Source organism: Pinus tabuliformis, chromosome 5_1, assembly GCF_031772625.1.
Source record: "Pinus tabuliformis cultivar Carrire ecotype Pingquan chromosome 5_1, CPIR1, whole genome shotgun sequence".
Taxonomy (NCBI): Eukaryota; Viridiplantae; Streptophyta; class Pinopsida; order Pinales; family Pinaceae; genus Pinus; species Pinus tabuliformis.
In genome coordinates this window covers 379,717,016-379,739,704 of record NC_142305.1, presented here as the reverse complement: position 1 = coordinate 379,739,704, position 22,689 = coordinate 379,717,016, and positions in this window count along the sequence as shown.

The window sequence follows — 22,689 nt, the reverse complement described above, 5'->3', positions numbered from 1 at the left end:
CATAAAACACAATATATCGGACTTCAAACTTTCATTACTACGCCCTATTCTCCCATCGGGTCTGACTATTGGTCACTGTCGCTTATCGCAATGGCTCTGTCCCTTTGTATTTTGTTAAATAACGAAATACGCGTAAATACATTGAAAAATGGCGTTTGGTGGATCTCAAATCTTATGAGATAACGTCTATTTTTCCATCGGGTTCAACAATCGCATCGCGTATATAACTTATAACATATCGGCCGATCCTCTATAATGTTCCGATTATGATCCGCTGATTTCGGCGATCACACCATCGCATCGTGCGTATATATGTGTAAGCCCTGCTCCATTGTGTTCGTCGATTGCGATCCGTCGATATCGGCGATTACGGTATTGCATCCGCCCATCGCACTTTATGCCCCCGACTGCCTTCGACTGCTACCGTCGATTGCGATTGCCAATCGGATCTAGACTATTGATCGGCCAGATTCGACGACCCCTATGCAACCATTATTCAAGCCTCCGATATGCCTTATTCCGTTGTTTTCTCATGTTTTCAGCCTTCCAATAGTGTAATGCGATAAGTCTAAAACTTCGCCTTTGTGCTAGTCTTTCCCTTTTGGGAGATTTGGAAGACTTAGAGGGTTTTTAGACCCATTATTCAAGGGATTTTGCCTCTTTTTCCTTTGAAAAAGGGCAGCTTCATTTTATGATAGCTTTCCCATCTAAAGTCTGTTTTTGCCCATTTAAGTTGCATTGGATTCAGAATAGAGAGATCCCTACAATGAGACCATTTCTGAGAGCAGCCTGTGACTTTCATTTTCCTCTGATTTACAAAGGATGTGTGCCATTTGGCACCTTTCACCTCTTGCATGAAGTCTTTTAGACTTAGAGGTTTATCCAGGATCCATTTTTGGATCATGCCTTCCCACTAAAAGAACTTTTGGTATCCAAAATAATGATATACTGATCTGAACAGTAAATGAGAGTGATTTACCCTCTTTTTTCAACCTCCCTACACTTGCCTTTGCATAGTGCCTCTGAACCAAAGTTTCTGACCACTTCCCTTCTCTGGATGGGTTGCTCTTCCTAAGAAGAACTGTCTTCCTCCTTGCCTTCCTGTAGAACTTCTACTGAAATTGTCAGAGAAGGTAGTTTGAGTTTCTTTGCCTTGATCATTGATCCAAGGTGGCTCAACAAATGTGAAGTACATCTTCTCCACAAAACTTTCATTTGTACCTGTTTGAAAGGCTGCCAACAACAACTGCTAACAATAATAGACATACAGATAACAATTGGATGGACTAACTCCTGCTTCAACAAAAGAAACATATTTCACATCTTGTGAACACCTCCATGTCTTTCATCTGCATACAAATGATGGACTAGATAACAAGCCCACAAAACATGCCTTTAAACAAATGACCCTTCAAGTCAAGCATGTAGAAAAAGACCATTAGGACTCTTTTTCCAAAAGATGAAACTTTCATCATTATCTCCATTTGGAGACCAAGTTAACTTCTTTCAAGTCAACATGGCATCACATGCATGTCAAAGCAATCAACCATGCAAGTTAATTACACATACATGTTCAAAAACAAGGAAATCATTGACATCCCTGTGTTCATGCATCTCAAGCTCATGCATGCATTTCATCCCTCAACTTTCACTTAAGCACACTGTACTTTCGAAGCTGAAATGAAATATAATACAGATGCATCAATAGACATGCAATCTCAATTGGATAAGAACTCTAAATGTTCCTTACCAATCCCTTTCAAAGGTACTACCTTTTCCTGCACATCAACATCATCATGTGAATCATTTTGAGACACATCATTCATGGAATCTTCACTTCCATTTCTGCCATCTTCTCTTTCCACTTTCTTCAACTTTGGTGGAAGCATTGCTGGATTCAGTGTCCAACACTTTGCAGCAAGATGTCCTTGCTTATGGCAGTAAGTGCACTGCATGTGCATCCTCTTGATAGCATGATTTGCCTTGTCCAATGGACCTTTGGCTGCTTGCTTCTTTTCCTTCTTCTGCTTCCTATATGCGGCCATTCTCTTCCAACATCTAGAAACATCATGGTTATCCAAACCACAAAAGGAACATGCAACTCTTTCCCCATACTTATGTGGAAATTTATTGTGCTTTGAAAAATCAAAAGGAATATATTTAGAACTAGATTTATACCTGCCTCTTTCACCTTTATTGCCTTCATGAGGAGGTGAAGAAAATGAAGAAGTGGCTCCCTTTGGAACACCATCAAACTCTTCAAGGCTGTTAAAGTCTCCCCAACTCTTTGGTTCAAGTGTGTGCTTCTGAACACCTGCATCCTGTAATTGATGTTCCAAGCTATTGTATTCCTCTTGGATACAACCTTCACACTTCTGAGGTAGAGGACATGAAATGAAACTCCTTCTTGGGACTGTTTCAATGGCTTTCATCGCAGCTTTGGAATTCTCTCCACAAGACTGTCCATAGCCAAGACCCAAATATTTAGGCCTTTCCTCAACCATTATTGGTTCAACAATACCTTGTGCATGCTTTCCCAAGCCCTTTCCTTCATAGCCCATCTTGAACATTAGCTTGGAACCTATGCCTTTAGTATGTTTTTCAAAAGAACCAATATAAACATTCTCAGAGGAACTTGAAGACAAACTGGAATGGCTCACCTCTTCTTCAAGCTGGTACTTGACTAAGGCTTCTTGGGCAACAAAGAGCTGTGTTTCCAACTCATGCATCCTTTTTAGGTTCATATTTGCAATATGAAGTTGCCTCTCCATTTCTTGCAATTTGTCAGCAAGCAACTGCTTCTCTTCCTTCATGGAATTTAACTACGTTCTAAGCATACTGCTCTTCCTTCCATCCTCATACATTTCTCTCACCGTATCCATCATGGTGGAAAATTCTTGCCTCATGTCTTCATCAAGGAATCTTGTGAAGAATGTAGAATTTGAGGACCCACTTGTAGAAGTTGTCATTATGCCAATGAACAAAAAAAACTTCAACAAGATAAATAAGGATCTTATTTAACAACCTTTGGCAACAAACCTCTTGTGATCCAAAGATTGCCTTGAGGTCCTTTGGGATAGAAGAATGCCTTCAACCCTTCTCCTTCTTGTCCTTCCTGGACTGAGCTATCAATAGCTTTCCCTTCACCTCTGCAAACTCAACAAATAGTCAGTCTGCAAAACAAGCATACAATCAGCCTCTTGCTGTTCAAACACCTTTCAGACAAGCAGTCTTTGCTCTGTCAATCAAGCATTCTGATATAATCCTTCCTTGAAGGTGTGGTTAATCAATCTTAAGCTCTGATACCACCTGATCTGAAAATGGGGCTCTTAGGCTTCTTGTCTAACTTACAAGAACTTCTTCCACTTCCAGAGCTTGAATTTTCCCAAGTATTTAATGATTAACCAATGCGGAATTAAGAAATGCTTGAAAATATAGGTGTATTCTTGTAGTTATTTTCAACTGATTATTTGCTTTAAAGTCTTTTTTTTTTTATGCTGATATGTGAATGTGCTTAAACTAATATATAAATGCATATAACAATGAATAATGAAGAAGTAAAAACAAACACATAAGACAGCAATATTAATTTGGAGTTCACCCACAACTCTTGGGCTACGTCTCCGTGAGCTCTAGTTAATTCAACTAGGCTCTTTGGGATTATGGTGTAAGTCTTTTTTACAAGCTCTTGGCCCAACTCCTGCTGTTCTACACAAGAACAGTGGGTTCAGACACCATTTAATCCCTTCTGGCTCTTGAAGCTCTGGCTCTTGGCTTCTGACTCTGGCTCTTTGGCTCTAGTTCTGGCTCTTGGCTCTGACTCTTGGCTCTTTGGCTTTGGCTCTTGGCTCTTGGCTCTTCAGCTCTGGCTTCTTGGCCCTCTACAACCTTCAGCTCCCTGGATTTTCACTTGAACTTCAAGTGACCCCAAAGGCTCCCTCAACTACTCTGCGCAGTAGCTCTTCGACTCTCTCTCTCTCTGCTCTCTCAGATCTCTGCTGCTACTACTTTCAACATTCAACAACAAACAACAACTTGGCCACCGTTCAACAACTCAGCAGCCATTTTTCTTCGACATTCATGGCTTAAAAGCCAAATCGCATTGCCTGTTGGTTTTCCCTTTCGGGCTTTCTATCTTCCTGCAACAGTCTACTTGAATCCCTTCTTTGACATTCAATAATCATTGTATAACACACTCAAGGGAAGCGGCCACCTGTTTCTGCAACGGGTGAGGGCAATCGATGCTTGGAATCCTTAGTAACAATCATTCATTGTTTACACAGAGAATGCTATGAAAGCACGGGAAATCCGCATAAAACACAATATATCGGACTTCAAACTTTCATAACTACGCCATATTCTTCCATCGGGTCCGCCTATTGGTCGCTGTCGCTTATCACAATGGCTCTCTTCCTTTGTATTTCATTAAATAATGAAATACGCGTAAATACATTGAAAAATGGCATTTGGCGGATCTCCAATCTTATGAGATAGCACCTATTTTTCCATTGGGTTCGGCCATCGCATCACGTATATAACTTATAACATATCGGCCGATCCTCTGTAATGCTCCGATTGCGATCTGCCGATTTTGGTGATCGCACCATCGCATTGCGCGTATATATGTGTAAGCCCTGCTCCATTGTGTTTGCTGATTGCGATCCGCCAATATCGACGATCGCGGTATCGCATCGACCCATCACACTTTATGCCCCCAACTGCCTTTGACTGCCACCGCTGATTGCGATTGCCGATCGGATCTGGACCATTGATCGGCCAGATCCGATGACCCCTATGCAACCACTGTTCAAGCCTTCGATATGCCTTATTCTGTTGTTTTCTCATGTTTTCAGCCTTTCGATAATGTAATACGATAAGTCTAAAACTTCGCCTTTGCGCTAGTCTTTCCCTTTTGGGAGATTTGGTAGACTTAGAGGGTTTTTAGACCCATTATTCAAGGTATTTTGCCTCTTTTTCCTTTGAAAAAGGGCAACTTCATTTTATGATAGTTTTCCCATCTGAAGTCCGTTTTCGCCCATTTAAGTTGCATTGGATTCAGAATAGAGGGATCCCTGCAATGGGACCATTTCTGAGAGCAGCCTGCAACTTTCATTTTCCTCTGATTTACAAAGGATGTGTGCCATTTGGCACCTTTCACCTCTTGCATGAAGTCTTTTAGACTTAGAGGTTTATCCAGGATCCATTTTTGGATCACCATCATTGGTTTTGTTCTTATCCTTCTATTTTCATTAAATCCATTCTTCATACCACAACTAAGTCCACTTGAGATTGGAATTGGTGATGCTACATTGAATCTCTTCTACCTCTTTTTCACATCTCTCCAAACCTCTCTAGATTTCCTTTAAATCACATAGTTTTTTCGACAATGGCAGTGCTCCATTATATTTATATTTACACCTAAATGTAGCAAACACAAATTATTAGGTACAACAAGACCCTACTTGTGGTAGTAGAACCAAACACAATTAGCAAACCCTAATAAAAAGATCCATGATACCAATATAGAGTTCAAAGTCCTAATTACACAATAGGGCTAAATGAGTGAACTCTGAATCCAAAGAGAGAGACCCAACAATTCCAAGGAGAGCCTCTAATGTTTGTCTAAGGTTGAGCCATAGATGACTCCTCAAATGGCTATCCCAACATTGATGCTCCTTGATCTAAACTCATCGACAAAAGATATAACCATGAACTCTTCTAGCACCACCTTTGAATTTAATCCCCACATATAGTACCTCCAATCCATTGAATAATTCTCGAGGTCAAATCACTGTTATTGGAGTAGAATAATGAGGGTGACAGATAGAATAATGTCCCATCTTGTCAAAGCATTCAAGTGTGTCACTTGAGAACCATATGGATATCATTACAATGCATCATTTACAATTAAGATAGGAGACCTTCAAATGGAGTTCCCCCATTTAATTTTGTACACCCCTCATTTAAAGTGGAGCCAATGTTAGCTTGAAGGTTGACTTCAACATTTAATTTCCTAAAAGTGTAGGAATAAAAAGCTTGGGCAAAATGTTGCATCAAACTGATCATCCTTTAACTGAGGTTATTAAACAAATTAGGTTTAGAGAGAGTAAATATAATAGAGATTAGATTATAGTAGAATAATATTCAACCATTATTATATGTGTTAATCCCTTTTGTTTTAACAAATTGATTTCTTGACATTAGTTCTTTTACCATGTTATTAATGACTTACCCTAGACCCTAAAAAACTTGAATTATTTTTGTTCTCTAAAATTATAAACCTTAGTTATTTGTGTAAATAATTTTGTAGCTACCACCACTTTTTACAATATACATGTTTTAATTTTTTTATACAAATGAATTCTTTCAAAATATTGGGAAGACTTATTACAATTCACTTATCATAAGCATCACTAATACCATCCAAGAGTGTAAGTGTTACTCATTATTGTTATACAAGAAAAATCATGCCACCTAAAACCGTATAACAGAGAAACGCTAAGAAAACTAATTTTTATTTATTTATCAAGATATATGATATGCCTTTGCCCTAGACGCCGGGGATGTAGCTCAAACGGGGTAGAGCGCTCGCTTTGCATGGGAGAGGTACGGGGTTCGATACCCCGCATCTCCATTTACATTTTCGTTTTGTTTTGCATTGGCTTGGCTTGACTGGCATATGAAGGTTCCTTTTTCGTTTTGTCGTGTACCCCTGTTTGCAGCTGTCAACGGAACAGTAAAATTCATGTATGGGCAGTATAGGTAATTTGCAGGTGATATCATAGATTTTGATTCGAGTGGACATTTGGGTTAATAATTAATAAATTTAAGATTAAGGATCTAATACTTATTTTTTTAAAAGGTTAGGTTCCTAAGATATTTTGTGAATGGATTATGTTTAGATGTCTTATGTGAACAATTTTTTTATGTTATAAGTAGCTCTTTTTCTTCTCTTCTCTCCCCATGAGATTTGAACCAATGATTTGATAAGGATTAAGCCTTACATAAACCAATTGATCTACACCTTGTATATATAGACAAGTTAAATGTTCATCTTATTAATGGAATGTATGATGACCTACATATATACATATGAGGGGATATATAAAAATGATGTTTAGTAAGAATTCAAATGACAATATTGTCAAGAGGGTAATTGATATTTTTTATTCAAAATTATGTGGGGAAAAAGTCTCTGTGTTTTGAGTTGATATGAAGAGGAGTTATAATGTAAAGGATTTTTAATGTGTACATATATAAGCTTAGAGGATTATCTCAATCATTTGAACCCTTTGTGCAAAGCATGTTGCAGATGGAGAGGTTATAAGTCATAAGTTCAAATATGGTTTAGTCCTTTGTGTTTACCAATGGCTAGTATGGTTGAGCAACCCTCCATCCCATCAAATGCATAATCATTTGAGTCCAACCTATTTTGAGTGAAATTGGCATATAAGCAAGTTAGCCTACTCGATGTAGAAATAGATTTGATGTGAATTCACTGATGCCTTTGGAAAAGGTTATTGATAGTGGTGTTATAGTGTGACTTGTATGTAATGATGAAAGCCCTAATCCACAATGTACACCTCTAGGAAAGTAACCACTATCACATCAACAACATATACTTTTCACTTTAGGTTGTCTCTCTTTCAACTTGAGGGGTTATCCTTATTAGGAATACTAAGAGGAAGCTATGAGACACAAGGTGAAGTTGAGATTAGGCTTAGTAAAATAAGGTTTGGATTTTTTTGGGTTTTTAGAATAAGTGGAGGGACCTAGACTCTCAGTTCCAAATCCAACTAGAGAAATAGAGTCAAGGTGAATCAAAATGCAAAGAGGTCAAGAAGAAACTCTTTAAAAGTTGACTTACTTTTTTCAAGGGTTAGTGTTTTGAGATTAGAACCAAGAGGAAGAATAGTCTATCACCCATTAATATCAACAATGAATCAAGGTCTATAATAAGGGAAACTTCAATGAAAAAACCTTCACCATGATCCAAAATCAACTACAACTTGATGAAATTACTTAACTTTGACCAAAAAGTCATAAGGAAAACATTAATCCTTATTCATCAAAATGAGATTGAGTCAGCCTAAGCTTCAAGAATTGAGAGCATTCATTCATAAAGAAAGAACCCTTTACACCATAAATGCTCTAAGAATGATATGACGATTAAACTCCAATGAGACAAAACTCCCAAAAATTAAACCATGAGCAAAAATGAGGAAGTGAATATCATTATATATAGTGATGGTAACTTCTTTTTACAATAAAATCCCCAAAAATTAAACCTTGAGCGAAAATGAGGAAGTGAATATCATTATATATAGTGATGCCAACTTCTATTTACAATAAAATCATATCTCATGTGATCCCTTAAAAAACAAAAATATAATTAACCAATATAAAATACAATAATATAATAAAAGTGGTCAAGCTATATGTGCAAAGAATAAGATGAAATAAACTCCAAAGATAAGTTGTCTCCTCAGAGAAGTTTGAATGATGCCCCAATATGCCACATATAACCTCTGAAGACTCCTATAAACATGCAGATAGTCAATATTCCCTTGGACAAGTGTGGTGCATGCCTCAAAATATGGTGAAGTAGCCTTCCATGTCAATCAATGTCTAACACCTAGTCCCATATTGTAGAATGACTTCATGAAGAGAGTGAAAAGTACCCCAAGATGTGATACTTAGTGGCAATCTTTTCTAAATGTGGTCCTACAAAGAGATATTTGGATTTTTTTTTTCCTCATTGTACCCTTCACTCTTTTCTAGAAGTTCACCATGCCTCAAGGAAGAGTCTCTTGTGGGAGAAGAGGTTGTCAGAGAAGCAAGGGTCCATCACCCTCCTAAGCACAATTAATAACAAAGCATTCGACATAGATTTAACATAGCAATATCCCTCTAAGGATCCAAACAAAAATTGAGGATACTAAGAGGGAAGCTAGAATTAAGCATTGATTCATTGCCAATGAATAAGTCTTGGACCGGATTGGCAATTTAGTACTAGAATCAAGCGATATAAGATCAAGGAATGCTAGATATAGGTAAATAGTGGACATTAATTGGAAAGAACCATAATGGGCAAGGTTCTAGTGGAGAGATCACAACAACAACTCTATACATGGATAAGATGCAAAAACAAATCAAAATGTTGGACATCAAATTGACAACAATGGCAAGCAACTTTCCCATTCTAGGATTTACAAATTCTAACTCAAGATATAGACCCACATGTCACAATACATGTAGATTCCCCACTAAATAGCTATAGATGATGGTAATTGACAACACTTTGATTTTTGTTATTTTGGTGATAAATGATGATAAAATAAGGCCTCAATCCTACAAGATAGACTACAATATGTTTAATAAGTACTATATGATAGGATTTTTTTATCAATCCGAGGCCTTTGATTTGGACAAAAGGCACAATGTTATGTTTACGCATAGTAGAACTATCTCATGATACCCATTTTGATATTATCTAATTAAATTTTGTGACTAGCTTCAAAACAAAAAGTATTCAAATAAAAAAATGAAATTATGACATTTAAACAAATTTCTCATCAATCAAACTCGAGTTACAAAAATTACAATATAAAAAATTATAATATTTTAAGTTTTACTTATTTAAATTAATCATATTATTTTAAAAACACAATTACAAATATATAAAAAAGAATTACACTTTTACATTGTCCACGAGGTTTTGGATTGGCAGTGAATGATTGCACTATCAAGACATTCTTTTAATTTTTACTTTGTTAAGTTAATTATACTATTTTAAAAACACAATTACAAATATATATAAAAACAAATTACACTTTTATAATATACATTAATTATGTTATTCATATATCCAATAACATTGTCCACGAGGTTTTGGACTGTTAGTGAATGGTTGCACTATCAAGACACTCCTTGCTAAAAGATTTGCTTCAAATCCCCTATGAAATGACTTTAACAATAATACAATCCAAACTAATCTTGAAATACACACTATGATGTATTCAAATGTTATTCAAAGTTATAAGTTGAAGTTAACTATTTTATATTTTTAGGTGTGAATTTTTTATTAATATTTGCACATTAAAACCATTATAATAATAAGATATAAAAATGTATTGATATATACAATGCATTAAAACCAAACTCATGCGCTATAATGTAATCAAAATTATCATGAAAAATATGAGGTTTTAAAAAACAATGGAGTTGTCTTTAGTGCGACTTTTTGGAAGCTTTTCCAGTGGGTTTTTCCGGTCTCGTTTCTCTAAAATCCGGCAGAAATTTATTGAAATCGCAATCTCGATGGGTAAGCCCTACACAATCGAAGTGCCCTAGGGGTTTTTCAGGGTGTTGGATCCTTATATACAGTAAAAAAACCAGTCTAAATAACAGAAATCAAGATTTCACCTCAAAATTTTTAGCCGGATTCTTACATCGGAAAGTCCAAAAAGTCGCACTAAAGACAACTCCAAAAACAACTATTACTCGTGGAAACCAAGAGAGATAGTATGACATTCATTTGCAATATTTTTAGTTAAATATTTGAATGATCTTCAAAACCGACTTACTTTCTTATATGATCTATATGAGAAAGCTAGAAAGTGTAATATACTTAGGGTATATTACAATTAGGATAAGTATAAAATGATAATTATGTAATAAATAATAATCGTAAGATAAAAACAATAAAATAATTATCATGTATCATTAATGGGTATTAATGATAAGTCATGCCCTTTTCCAAAGATATGAACTATTACCCACCACATATATTTATACACATTTATTGTGCTCAATAAATCTTTATTTTGACATATATTTTGATAATAAATAATTATTATATCTCTCCCTCGTCAGGGACTATAGAATTTGTTTCACGGCCAAGTTGCGTTGACTATGCATTATTTGTTTATGTTTTTGCAATTTTAACCAAAGTTTCAGGAAAATGTTTAATATTTCTATTTTTGCATCGATTTAAAAATAATTATTGAATTTTTAGTAAACGTTATTTCTAATTTTCGATTGGGTAGGGAAGCTCTGATGGAACATAATTCCTCTCGTGGAGAGCATTTCATTTTTCATTTTTTTTCCAATGCCCGATAATTCATTTTAAAATTAAAATAAAAGTAATTTTATGAATGACCATTGCGTTGGTGAGTGCTCTAACACTGTCACTCTTATGCTAGTGCTTTGCTCAATGATGCAAGAATTGGTGCGATTGTTTTGTTAGTGCTTTGTTCGATGACGCGAGAATTGATGCGGTCACAACTTGTTTGCATAGGGTCCCCGGGGGGGTTGAAGAAATGTCAAATTAATATTATTATTTGTGGGAGTGTGAGGGTTCTTTGCATAGTGAGTGCCATGATACTGATGAACGGTGCTGTAATTGGTACGGTTTCGTTGTGCAGAAGAGTATTAGTGGGAGAACCAAGGTCTTTTTGCACTGTGTAATGAATGTGCGAAAGGTTTTGTATCTTTAAATTTTTATTTAAGAACATTTTTTCAACGTGTGAAAATAATTGTACGAAGGTGGTTGTGCGAAGTTAGCTATTGATGTAGGTTATTTGCATAAGTCTCAGGGCGTGGGGGGTATGGATGAACAAATTTTGAACTAATATTATTATTTTTTCTTGTGCATAGTACATAGTATGTGTGGGAGAGTTGAGGTCCTTTGCATAGTGAGTACTAGGGTTGTTGTGTGAAACATTTACTGTGCGGAGGACAAAGTATGTGCAAGAGATTTGAGGTATTTTGCGTAGACGAGGGTGCTAAAACAACTGTAATTTCAATTCTTGTGAATAAAAAGTGTCGTGTGGTAAAAAAAATGTGCGGAAGGATTTGTATTTTTTAATTATTATTTAGCAACGTTTAGGTGCTAAAAAATGTAATTTCAATTCCTTTGAAGAAAAAATGTTGTGCGGTAAAACGAATGTGTGTAAGGCTTTTGTCGTTTTATTTTTATTTTTTAGCAACATTTTTCGGAAGTACAAAAGTAGATGTCCGGAGGTGGTTGTGCAAAGCTAGATGTTTGGAGGTATCGTGTGCGAAGAGATTCAAGATCTTTTGTGTAGACGGGGGTGCTAAAAAACTATAATTTTAATGCCCGTGAAGAAAAAATGTTGTGCGGAAAAATGAATATACAAAAGGCTTTGTATTTTTTAATTATTATTTAACAACATTTTTCAGAAGTACGGAAGTAGTTGTGTGAAGGTGGTTGTGCGAAGCTAGTTGTTCGAAGGTATCGTGTATGGAGTTTCAAATGTCAATTAAGGGCATTATTGAGTGCGAAAGTAGTTGTATGGACGAAGTTGTATGAAGGTTGTTGTGCATGTGCAGATGTTATGCTAAAGTTTTGTTCAAAGTTTCCTAAGATGATAAATATAAAAATCTTGTTTTTTTTTTTAATTGTTATTTGGGGCAATATTTGAAAACATATAATCATTAATTAATATCAATTTCAAAGCTAGTTGCTTGGATATTTCATGTGCAGAGTTTCAAATGTCAATTAAGGGCATTATTAAGTGTAGAGGTAGCTATGTGGAGGAAGTTGTGCGAGATATGTTGTGCATGTATCTATGTTATGCGAAAGTTTTGTGCACAATTTACTAAAATAATAAATATACAAATTTATTTTTAATTCTTATTTGGGGATGTATTTCACAACCTGTCCTAAGTGCACACTTTCTTTATTGATTGCTTAATACGCAGGTACATATTGCTATGTTTCTACTTCCATACATCCATTCTTGTCACATGTTCTGCACATTGTTTATTCACACAAGAAATTCTTTGTTTTTGCATATATGCATTTGTGTTATGTTCAAAGATCATGTTTCTAGATTTGATGTTTTGGTGCTTATATGGTTTTCTGAATGCATGAGAAGATGTGTACTCGGTGAATTGAATGGTGAGATGGTTTGTAATTATCTACAACTATGCTTTCAATTAAGCAGAGGATAATTATCGAGACGATGAAAAATTTGGATGGTAGTTTTATCTTTGTAACATGTTTTAGACACAAAATAGTGGCAGGTGGTAATTTCTACGGAAACGAGGTTGCACATATTTGAAATACCTAGTATGTTAATGGGAATAACACTATTTGTAGTGATAGACAAAACAATAGGGCGTGTAGTGGTTTTTGTTTGCAAATTTCATTTAAGAGCTTGGAGTATTGTCCGAGCTTCTCTCCTCGCTAAAAGCCATTGGAAATGCAATTGGGAAATTTTACCGTAGGTGCCCAGAAACAGAGGAATATGCCAGAACCACCTATGCATGCATCTATGTGGAAATGGACTTCAACGCCGGATTCCCAGTTGAAATAAACCTAACAAGTAAAGACTATGTGTGGAATCAAAAACTCGATTATGGAAGTGTCCTCTTCAGATGTTGGTCCTGCTTTGAGAAAGGCCATCTAGCCAAAAATTGCCCAAAAGCCTCCCAAAAAAATTCTGCTAGAACAAACCACCACAGATCTACATGGTGGGAAGGAGCACAAAAAGAACACTACACTGTCATCAAAGAAGAATACTCTAGAGAAAAATCTGAATCACAAGAAATCGAGCAAGAAAGAAACAACTCTCAAGACAAGCAGGGAGAAAGCCCCGCCCAACAAATCAACAGTTATGAGGATTCGAGTACTGCACAAAATAAATCTTCATTTAACAGCAAAGTAGATCTCCTAGACCAAACTTCTTCTCTGACTATTTTCAAAAGGACGAACACAATAGATCGCGAAGCTAAGACACCAATGTCCCAAGAACCAGAAGAGATGAAGGAGATGCAAGATAAAGGAATTTGGAAGACCGTAGAGAAAAAAAAGAAAGCTATAGCACCAATCTTGCCAAGAAAGACGAGGAGCTAGATAATTAAAAACTAAGAAAATTATAGGTCTGATAGACCAATTTGGTTTCAGTGGACGTTATCCATCATCATCATCATCATCATCATATACTATTATCCATGGGATACAACTGATGTACAATACTGCAAGCTTCTATACTGATTTTCCTGTTCGCTTTTGGAAATTTTATGAGCATGGAGTATTGCCAAAGCTTTTGTTGCCTTCTCTATACTGTTATCTGTGGGATACATAAGTTGTACAATACTGCAAGTTTCTATACCGATTTTCCCGTTTGCTTTTGGTAATGGTGCAAGTTTTTGGTTTGTCAAGTTTTTCTCCATAATACTTTGCAGTATTCTGTAAAATTTGGTTTGATTTATGATAGTGCGAGAAGTAAGTGTGTCAAGTTATTCGTAAATCAAATTTCATTTGGTTTTACAAAGTATTGGGGAATAATTGTGAAGTTGATTTTTTGTATAAGGTATTTTTTCTATTTTTGTGGTATTATTGATAGTTTTATGATTTTTAACTTTCAATAATTATATTATTTTCGCAATTTTAAAAAACAAAGGGTTTAAAACATAATTTCTTTTGTGCAGAATAATGTTTGCATTGCATCGTAAATGTGTGTCAAATTTTATGAAAAAAAGATGTGTTAGGTTATTCGTAAATCATATTTGGTTCGGTTTTACAACGTAGTGGGACCTGTTGTCAACTCGATTTGTTGTAGAGAGTAGTTGAATATAGGTTAGAAATTCTCCCCGAGAGTTATTTTTCATCGAAATATGACAATTTGATTCAACACCATCAAAAACTCATCGGATACCCAAATATTGAAGCCTAATAGTTGTAACCCAGATTTCCCAAAATTTCTGCGAGATTTTAGCAAAAATCATTGTGGAATTTCTACTATTTTTTAGATGAATTTGTGGTCTCTTTAGACTACTCTAAGCAGATAAAAAAAATTCTTTACGTGATTTAGTGGGAAAAAAATGAAGAAATCGAATGTTGAAAGTGTTTGAATCATTTTTTATGCTAAATCTTGATAGCTATTACAAGAATCTTTAAAAAAATTCCAGTTAGAGTGCAATGTTATCAATATATTTTCGGGTCTTCAAAATTGACCGAAAAAACAAAGGAAGTTCGGGTACGTTACTGAAAAATGCAGGTGACTTTTTGTAATTTGAGGTTATAGTTTCCAATTTTCATCATCTTGGGTGTTAATAAGATATGTTAATTAAAAAAAGAAAGGTTTGCAGTGATTTTCGGTGCTCTTGGAAAATTTGCCAATGGGGTTTTTGATGTTGTTGAATCCATTTCCACTATTACGAAAAATGATTGAGTGAAATGATAATTTTTTGACTATGTAGACGAAGTTATTAGTTATCACAATTTTTTGTTTCTTAGGGAGCATATATCAATGATCTTGAAGTGAGAGCAAAGTGCGTAGTAAATGCATAAGATGCTTTTGGAATTTCAATTTTTTTTCCTATTATTGTCCGTAAAACTTGGTTTTGCTATCTTTAATTGCTATTTACTTAGAGAGTTGTCTGTAATGGTTTTTCACGTGATTAATAGTAACAATTAGTTTTTATGGAGAAAACGGGGAATTCTATACTGGAATGGGATTTGAATACGTTATTCATTGACACAGTTTTTTTTTCCTCCACTACAAAGGAATAATGGGCAATAGGTGAGGAAAAGAAGCTATTTGTAGTGATATGGTTAACTCCCTAGCTGAGATCGATGATATCTTTGACTGGTCGAGAAATTATGAGCGATATGTGAATCTGTCAACGAAAGAAAAAAACATATAACAATATTTGGATAACCGGATTGGCAAATGCTGGGTGTGTTCCAAAGGTATTTAATTTCAGAGAACTGTGGAGATAATTTTTATTTTAGAAAGAGGGTAATTAATCTAGGAGCGATAAAGGTTTCTCTGAATCCCATTATATTCAAATTGTTATTCAAGTTACTGGATCTGAACAAACATTTATAATTGTCCATTGTGAATAGTTTCCTGGAGGTAGAAAGATGCAAAATTGGCATTGTGTGGGAATTCATTTCTACAAGTTATGAGGTTCCTTCCAATCTTTCTCTTGTAGATATTTATTTGTTTAGGCAACCGTTTAGGGATTTTTGTTGTTTGTTTTCCCATGTAGCAGGGCTAAAATGTACATCACATGTTCCAGAATGCATTTTCTATGTGCTTTATGAGACATACAAAAATACTTGTATGTTCAATTGGGCCAATGTCATTTCAAATGAATTATTTTTCAGTTACATAGATTACCCAACAACAATAGGTTATTTATGATGCCATATCTGATAACCATTCTCATGTCAAGGAATGTGTTTGATGGGTTGCTTTGTAATCCATATTCATTTTTTCATAGGAACCGATGCAGTTGTGGTATCTTATATCGTGGAAGCATGAATCTTCTTTAATTTTTTTCTTAATTCAAGATGTGTTTGTGAGAAAAGTGTATATGATGGTAACTGGACAAGAGCCCCCTCAAATATATGTAGAGGTTGAGGCTTTTTTACCTCGTAAGGGGGAATTTGAGGAAATAGAAAGAAATACAGTTATATGAATTTATGGTTTCAAAGATATGCCATTTATTTTGCTAATATTTGTTCTAGATAGGTATTTTGTTGTTGAAGTCTGTAGGGAATATCACAATTGGCTATCTATATTTGAATAGAAAAAAAAGAGACAATTTATTTCTTTTCCATTTACTATTGGAAAATTGACTTTGAAGAATATGACTCATGCTCTCGTTGTTGCAAAGTCTTTGGATGCTTTCAACTTAAGTGAAACTGACACTATTAAAGGCTTTGATAGAGGAAGAATTTTCATGGATCACCTTGAGTCTATGAGATATAACAACTTGTTTAAGAGAAATATAGAGCATGGCGAACAAAGTCAGAATACTGATTAAAAAATGTTAGTAGATTTTGAACAAGTTGCTGAGAAGGAGATCATCATGATGCGAGAAAGACCTAAGAAAAGAGGCACAAACCATGTAGGGAAATCTCAATATTGCACACATAGTAGCGGTGCAACTTCATCTACTGCAAAAAAAAAGAAAGAGAAGTACTGGAAGTAAAAAACTAGTTGCCGATAGGCTATCAAGTGGCGGGGTTGACAAAGGGCATCCTCGTAGAGTAACTCCAGAAAGAGCGCATACTGTTGAATCATTTAGATCCAAGAGTGTGCCTGAAGTAGAGAGTATTAAAGAGACGTGGACATGGAAGTTGATAGTGTTGTACTACCTGATTGGGTTAGTGATTCTTTGCAAGAAAATCAGAGAATAATGGAGGAAATTTCTGAAGAGGAAATTAGTTTCGATGAACGTTTTGTCACATTTCAGGATGAAAATTATGACAGTGGCAATAAGAGATTGAAGGTTGAAAGAATATAACTTTCTGACAGAAAGGTTGTTGATCAGATATAATCTAATGTTGATTTATCCTTGGTTGCAATGCATGGGTTGATGAAATTGCATCAATTTGAAGGAAAAAATAAAATCAAAAGCTGAAGGGAAAAATAAAAGAGGTAGAAAATTCTCTGAGCATGGGTCCTTTGCTAAAGACTCCATTGGCGATACCTATTGGATCTAATAGGTTTGATAAACCTATTAATAGTATGAGTGCATTGAAATCATATATCATTGATAATATATCCGAAAGATTTCATATCATTGAATCTACATGGAAAGTTGCTTTTGATCTTCAACATTTAAAGTAGAGAATGAGATCTTTTGTCGAACTGGTCAAAAGTGAGTTGGAGGGAGACAGGGAATTCGTGGACAATGACCTATTAAATTTTGGTCAGAAGCTTGATTCATTGTTCGAACTAGAAAGAGATAAACAAGGACTTCCTGATGCTGATTGGATGAGGCAGATCAAGGCTGCATGGTCTAGGAAAATCATAACATTGGAAGAGATTATTTTTTAGTGTGGAAACATAGAAAATCGAAGAGCAGATGTGAATGTCAAGGTAGTAGCAATTATTCAAAATTCAAATGGTCCATCTATGACATATGAATCTATATTAATTTCAAAGGAAAAACTTATGATTGATTTGGAGAAGTTGAAACAATCGCACGCAACAAAGTTCAATGATATAATTGGTGTTAGTGCAAATGAAATTAGAAAATGGTTGATTACTTTTGTTGCTGTTAACAAAGAGTACTCTGCCTCGATTTTGCAATTGCAACAAGAAGAAAAATAAATTGAGGAGGATATATTGAATGAATGTGTTAAGCAAGACATTACCGTTTCTCTGATGAAAGAATTCATAAAAGCTATAATGAAGGAATTCATTGCAAGCAGCCTGATTGCGAGAGATGAGAGATGAAGAATACCAGACTTTGATTTTGCATATTGTAAGTGTTTTAATGCATTGGAATGATTGTTTTTACCATCAAATCATATAACTATTTAGATCTTATGTATATATTATGATGGAATATTCTAATTCTTGAATGCAGTTTCTTGTTATCTGTTGCAGATGACTTTTGGAGATTATAGTTGATGGGATTGCAATCATAGCTATCATCGAGACACCTTTGCAATTGAACTATTAAAATTTTCATAAGTGCTTTATGTAACATAGCCTATTTCTTAGACGATGGATTTGTGGTGATCATTATTTATTTGAATTTTGATTTTTTTTTCTATGTTTGATAATTATGGAAACAATTTCGAGATATTGTTTGACATGGGATGTTGTATGGACTTGAGTCCTCAAACATTATACAGAAATAAGTAATTGAATAGTTGTTTACCAATATTTTCTTTGTGCTTTTATATATTATCCAGTGTTTTGTAATGCATAATAAATAAAATAAATTTATGTTTACTCTGTTCTAATGCTCAAAATTTTTACCAATTATTTCAATAATTATTAGATTTTGTTTTACATGTGAAGTTGTATCTATTGCATCTGTTGTCACTAGCATTTGAATATGAATACAATTCACTATGTTAATAACTATTAATGGATTTTGGGATAGAAAGCATTACTATTATGTTGTGGTCATCTTTATTTACTAGCTTCGAAACATACACACATTATTTAATATTGTATGAAAATGGAACACATCAGTGGTTCATTGTACACAATTTTCATTTTGTCGGAATTAGGATAAGAGTTTCGAGAATGTAGGGGAAACTGCTTGCTGTGAAAGCTTTGCATAGTAACATATGATCATAATAATAATTAATAATAATTATACATTGAACTATGAGATCTTCGTTTCATAATGGTAAATTGTAAACCAATTTTTGTAGGTGATTTGCTTATAAACAAATACAGTTTGTTTGCTTAAAGAAAATAAGTTTTTAAATAAGACCCACCGAACATAGAAACTTATTTTATTGTTGGAAGCCTTTTTTTGTGCGAAACACATATTGAAGCTTATGTTGAAAGTCATAAAAGTTATGGTAGTCAATTGTAAATGAGTATTTGTTAACCCTTACTGGATATGGAACAAGCTATGTGGAAGAAGTTGTGCGCATGCAAAGGCTTCACAAGGAATAAATGCATTAGTAGAATTAAGTATTTATATAACTCATGCTATATATAGAAACCTGTTCCACTATGAGCTTTATAAATTGAATGACATTATTTTATAATAAATTTTACCAATTGCAATAAATAAATAAATAAATAATAATAATGTTATAGCTGAAGTTTTCCTAATAATTGTAATCAATGCGGGCGGCGTATACTGCATATGGAAAAGAGGTAAAATTGAAAAATTGTTTTATGTAAAAGAGAAAGAAAGGAGAAGAACAAGAAACACAAAAAGACCTTTTCATTGCGTAGAGTGCGGTTTTTTCCATTTTTATAGATGGTATAATGACATTAATGGTTTGATACCCATTTGCCGAAACAGACGGATCGACATGTAATTGGAAACATAAATGCTATTACCTCTACATTTACATCAATATAGTAGTGGATGCGATTGTTGACAACTTGTAAGCTAGCTATCATTATTAGAAAAAATTCACATTTAATTTGTTTTGTACATGGAGTAACTAATTTTTGAATTTTGAGATTTGATTTTTAAACTATTAGTGCTATTTCTCAGCAACATCTATTTTGCTATTTTTTAATTCCTTTTTATTTCATAAAACACATTTCACATGCATCATAGTAACATGTATCAAAATGGAAAAAAAAGGATTTAGTACTATCAACAATTATTCTAGTAGCAAAAAATCATGCAGTTTGAAAATTTTAATCCGATTTGCAAAAAAAAATTGTGTTAGAATTTCTACTATTTCAATACAACAAATCCCTATGATTAGCTCCCTTTTTTGCTCCCTTTTTTGCTTCCAAGGATTGTTTTAGTTTATTTTTCTCCAATTTTTTGAAAAAGTAGGCACTATTTATCGGGATGGCGCTATTTCTGGCATTGCTTTCATCGATTAAAACATTTAGGCAATAATAGCACTGAAAATAGATCTAGAATTAGAGCCATAAATAGCGTTGGAAATAACGCCATCAATTTCCATAGCAATAACGCAATGATAACACCAGGTTTAGCTCTTTTTTTTGCACCTAAATTACCTCCTTGGTTAGCTCTCTTTTTATCCTCGAATTTAGTGCCTGATGTGCCTAAATAATTAAATAATTGAGCTATTGGAGTTAAGTGGATAAGGGATTTGGGGTACAAGGATTAACGGTTAAGGGATTAGGGGTTAGGGTTTAAGGGATTAAGGTATTAAGGGTCAATGGCTAAGGGATTTGGTGCTTATGGGGTAGGTATTTTAATGGTTCATGGTTTGTTTGTTTGAGGTTTGGATGGTCTGTCAAAGCTTGTTGTTACAAGATTACATTTTAGTTCCTTTACGGATTTGGATTAAGTAAGGTTATGGGAGTTGTTGTTGTTACACATATAGTTGCTTAAACATGTGTTGCCTTTCCTAATAAGATCAAATATAGGAAATCCAATTATTCGACCAATTAATACATACCTCACCCTACCATAATACTGCATAATTAGACTGTTTTGACACCATTACTTTTTACAATTAAACCGAGGTAACCATCGTTGTTAGTACCAATATTCCTTCATCATGATTACTCTTTTTCTTTATTATTCATGTTGTTACATCTAGAGCTCAATGCAATCGTTCAAAAACTCCTTTTGATTTAAAAGTTTCAAATTGGTAATAAGGAGGATTAACTGTCGATAATTCCAACACGTTGACATTCTCCCTTGAGTAAGCATCTGTGCGCACTGTAGAAACTCTGTAACAAGTTCATAACATTGTTGAGTAGTGTGCTTGTGAGAAGTTGTGGGTGGAGTAGGGTTCAAACATGAACTTGACTCTGTTAATGTGCTGTTAATACGTCCAAAAACATTGGAAATTTTTTGAAGGGCTAGATGGCTGAGTTATTTTGAAAAATTGCAGGGTTTCAATGAATTGGTCATTTTAGAATTTTCCCAAGCCTTAGTTGAACAACACTCTGTGGTCAGGGGCTTCATAATTATTGTTACAAAAGAAGTTATCACAAAAGTGATAGGGCTGCCTAGGACAAGAGAATGATGGTTCTCAAGGAAAGTGGGCAATCCTGAAGCTAAGGCCATATTCTTACATGAGAAAGAAATATTGATGCCTAAGCACAAGGGTTTTGATAGAAAAACTCTTCCTCAACCGTGGGAAAATGTAGCCCTCTTCATCAAAAAATTTATTGCCTGTGAGGGTTGTTTTGGAATTATTGTTAGTTATCACTTTCAATTGTTCGCACACTTGAGTGCACAATGTTTGATTAATTTACCATACTACTTGCTGAAGTAATTAAAACACATGGAAGAGGCTGTGAAAGGGGAAAGACATCTAGAATTTTGTGTCACTAACCATGTGCTCATTAAATTAATCATCATGCATTCATTACAAAGACAAGGGAGATCGTGGCATGCTTTGATAATGAGACCTCGTGCTGGTGTGAAAGAGGAGCATGAAGAGAGTGTTGAAGAAACACCCAGTGCTAAAGCAACTCCTAATGCTGAAACAACACCAAGTACTAAAGCAACACCCAACACTGAAACAACACATGTTCCTGAAACTACTACATCTTCCAAGAGAAAGATGACCACAAGATCTAAGCAAAGTATGGATGATACACCTCTTATAATCGTTTGGTGGAACCCTAAGAGGTGGAGTTCCATTAGAACACATCCTAGTTCATCCTCACGAGGAAATGAGATGCGGATAGAACAACATGTGGTAGTGTCTAGTGAGTCATAAAAGGAAAGACAACGTGGGTGCCCAATTGTAGAGGAAGTGCTGGAGGAAGAAACTGTTGGAACAATAGTTGTGCTTGAAACTGGAGCTGAGGAAGTGAAGACCCCTGAAGGGACCAAGGGAGTATCAATAAAGGTAATAATGCATAAAAGGAAAGTGAAAAGGCTAATTGGTGGAAGAACCCCTGGGAAAATGGTGCAAGTAGCTGTTATACGAGAAGACACTCAAAAACCTACTACTACAACTAAGGAGGAATGTGCTGATACAACTAGACCTCATTGGTTTGAGGAGAAACATGATAAAGAAAAGCTTGAGAAGTCTGCAGAAGAAGGCCCCCCCCGTTAGAGTAAAATTCAGCCTAAAAGTGGCCATGAAATTTTCACGTACATAATATGTAAACCAATCAAAATATTTTAAATTTAAAAAGAGGTACATGTAAATATTTTGGAGGGAAAATAAAAAAACTACATTTTTTTCAATTGTATTTTTGGCTTATCTCGTTATAGGTTTACTCAAATTTCAAGAGTATACACTCATTGGATGCGAAATTAAATTCC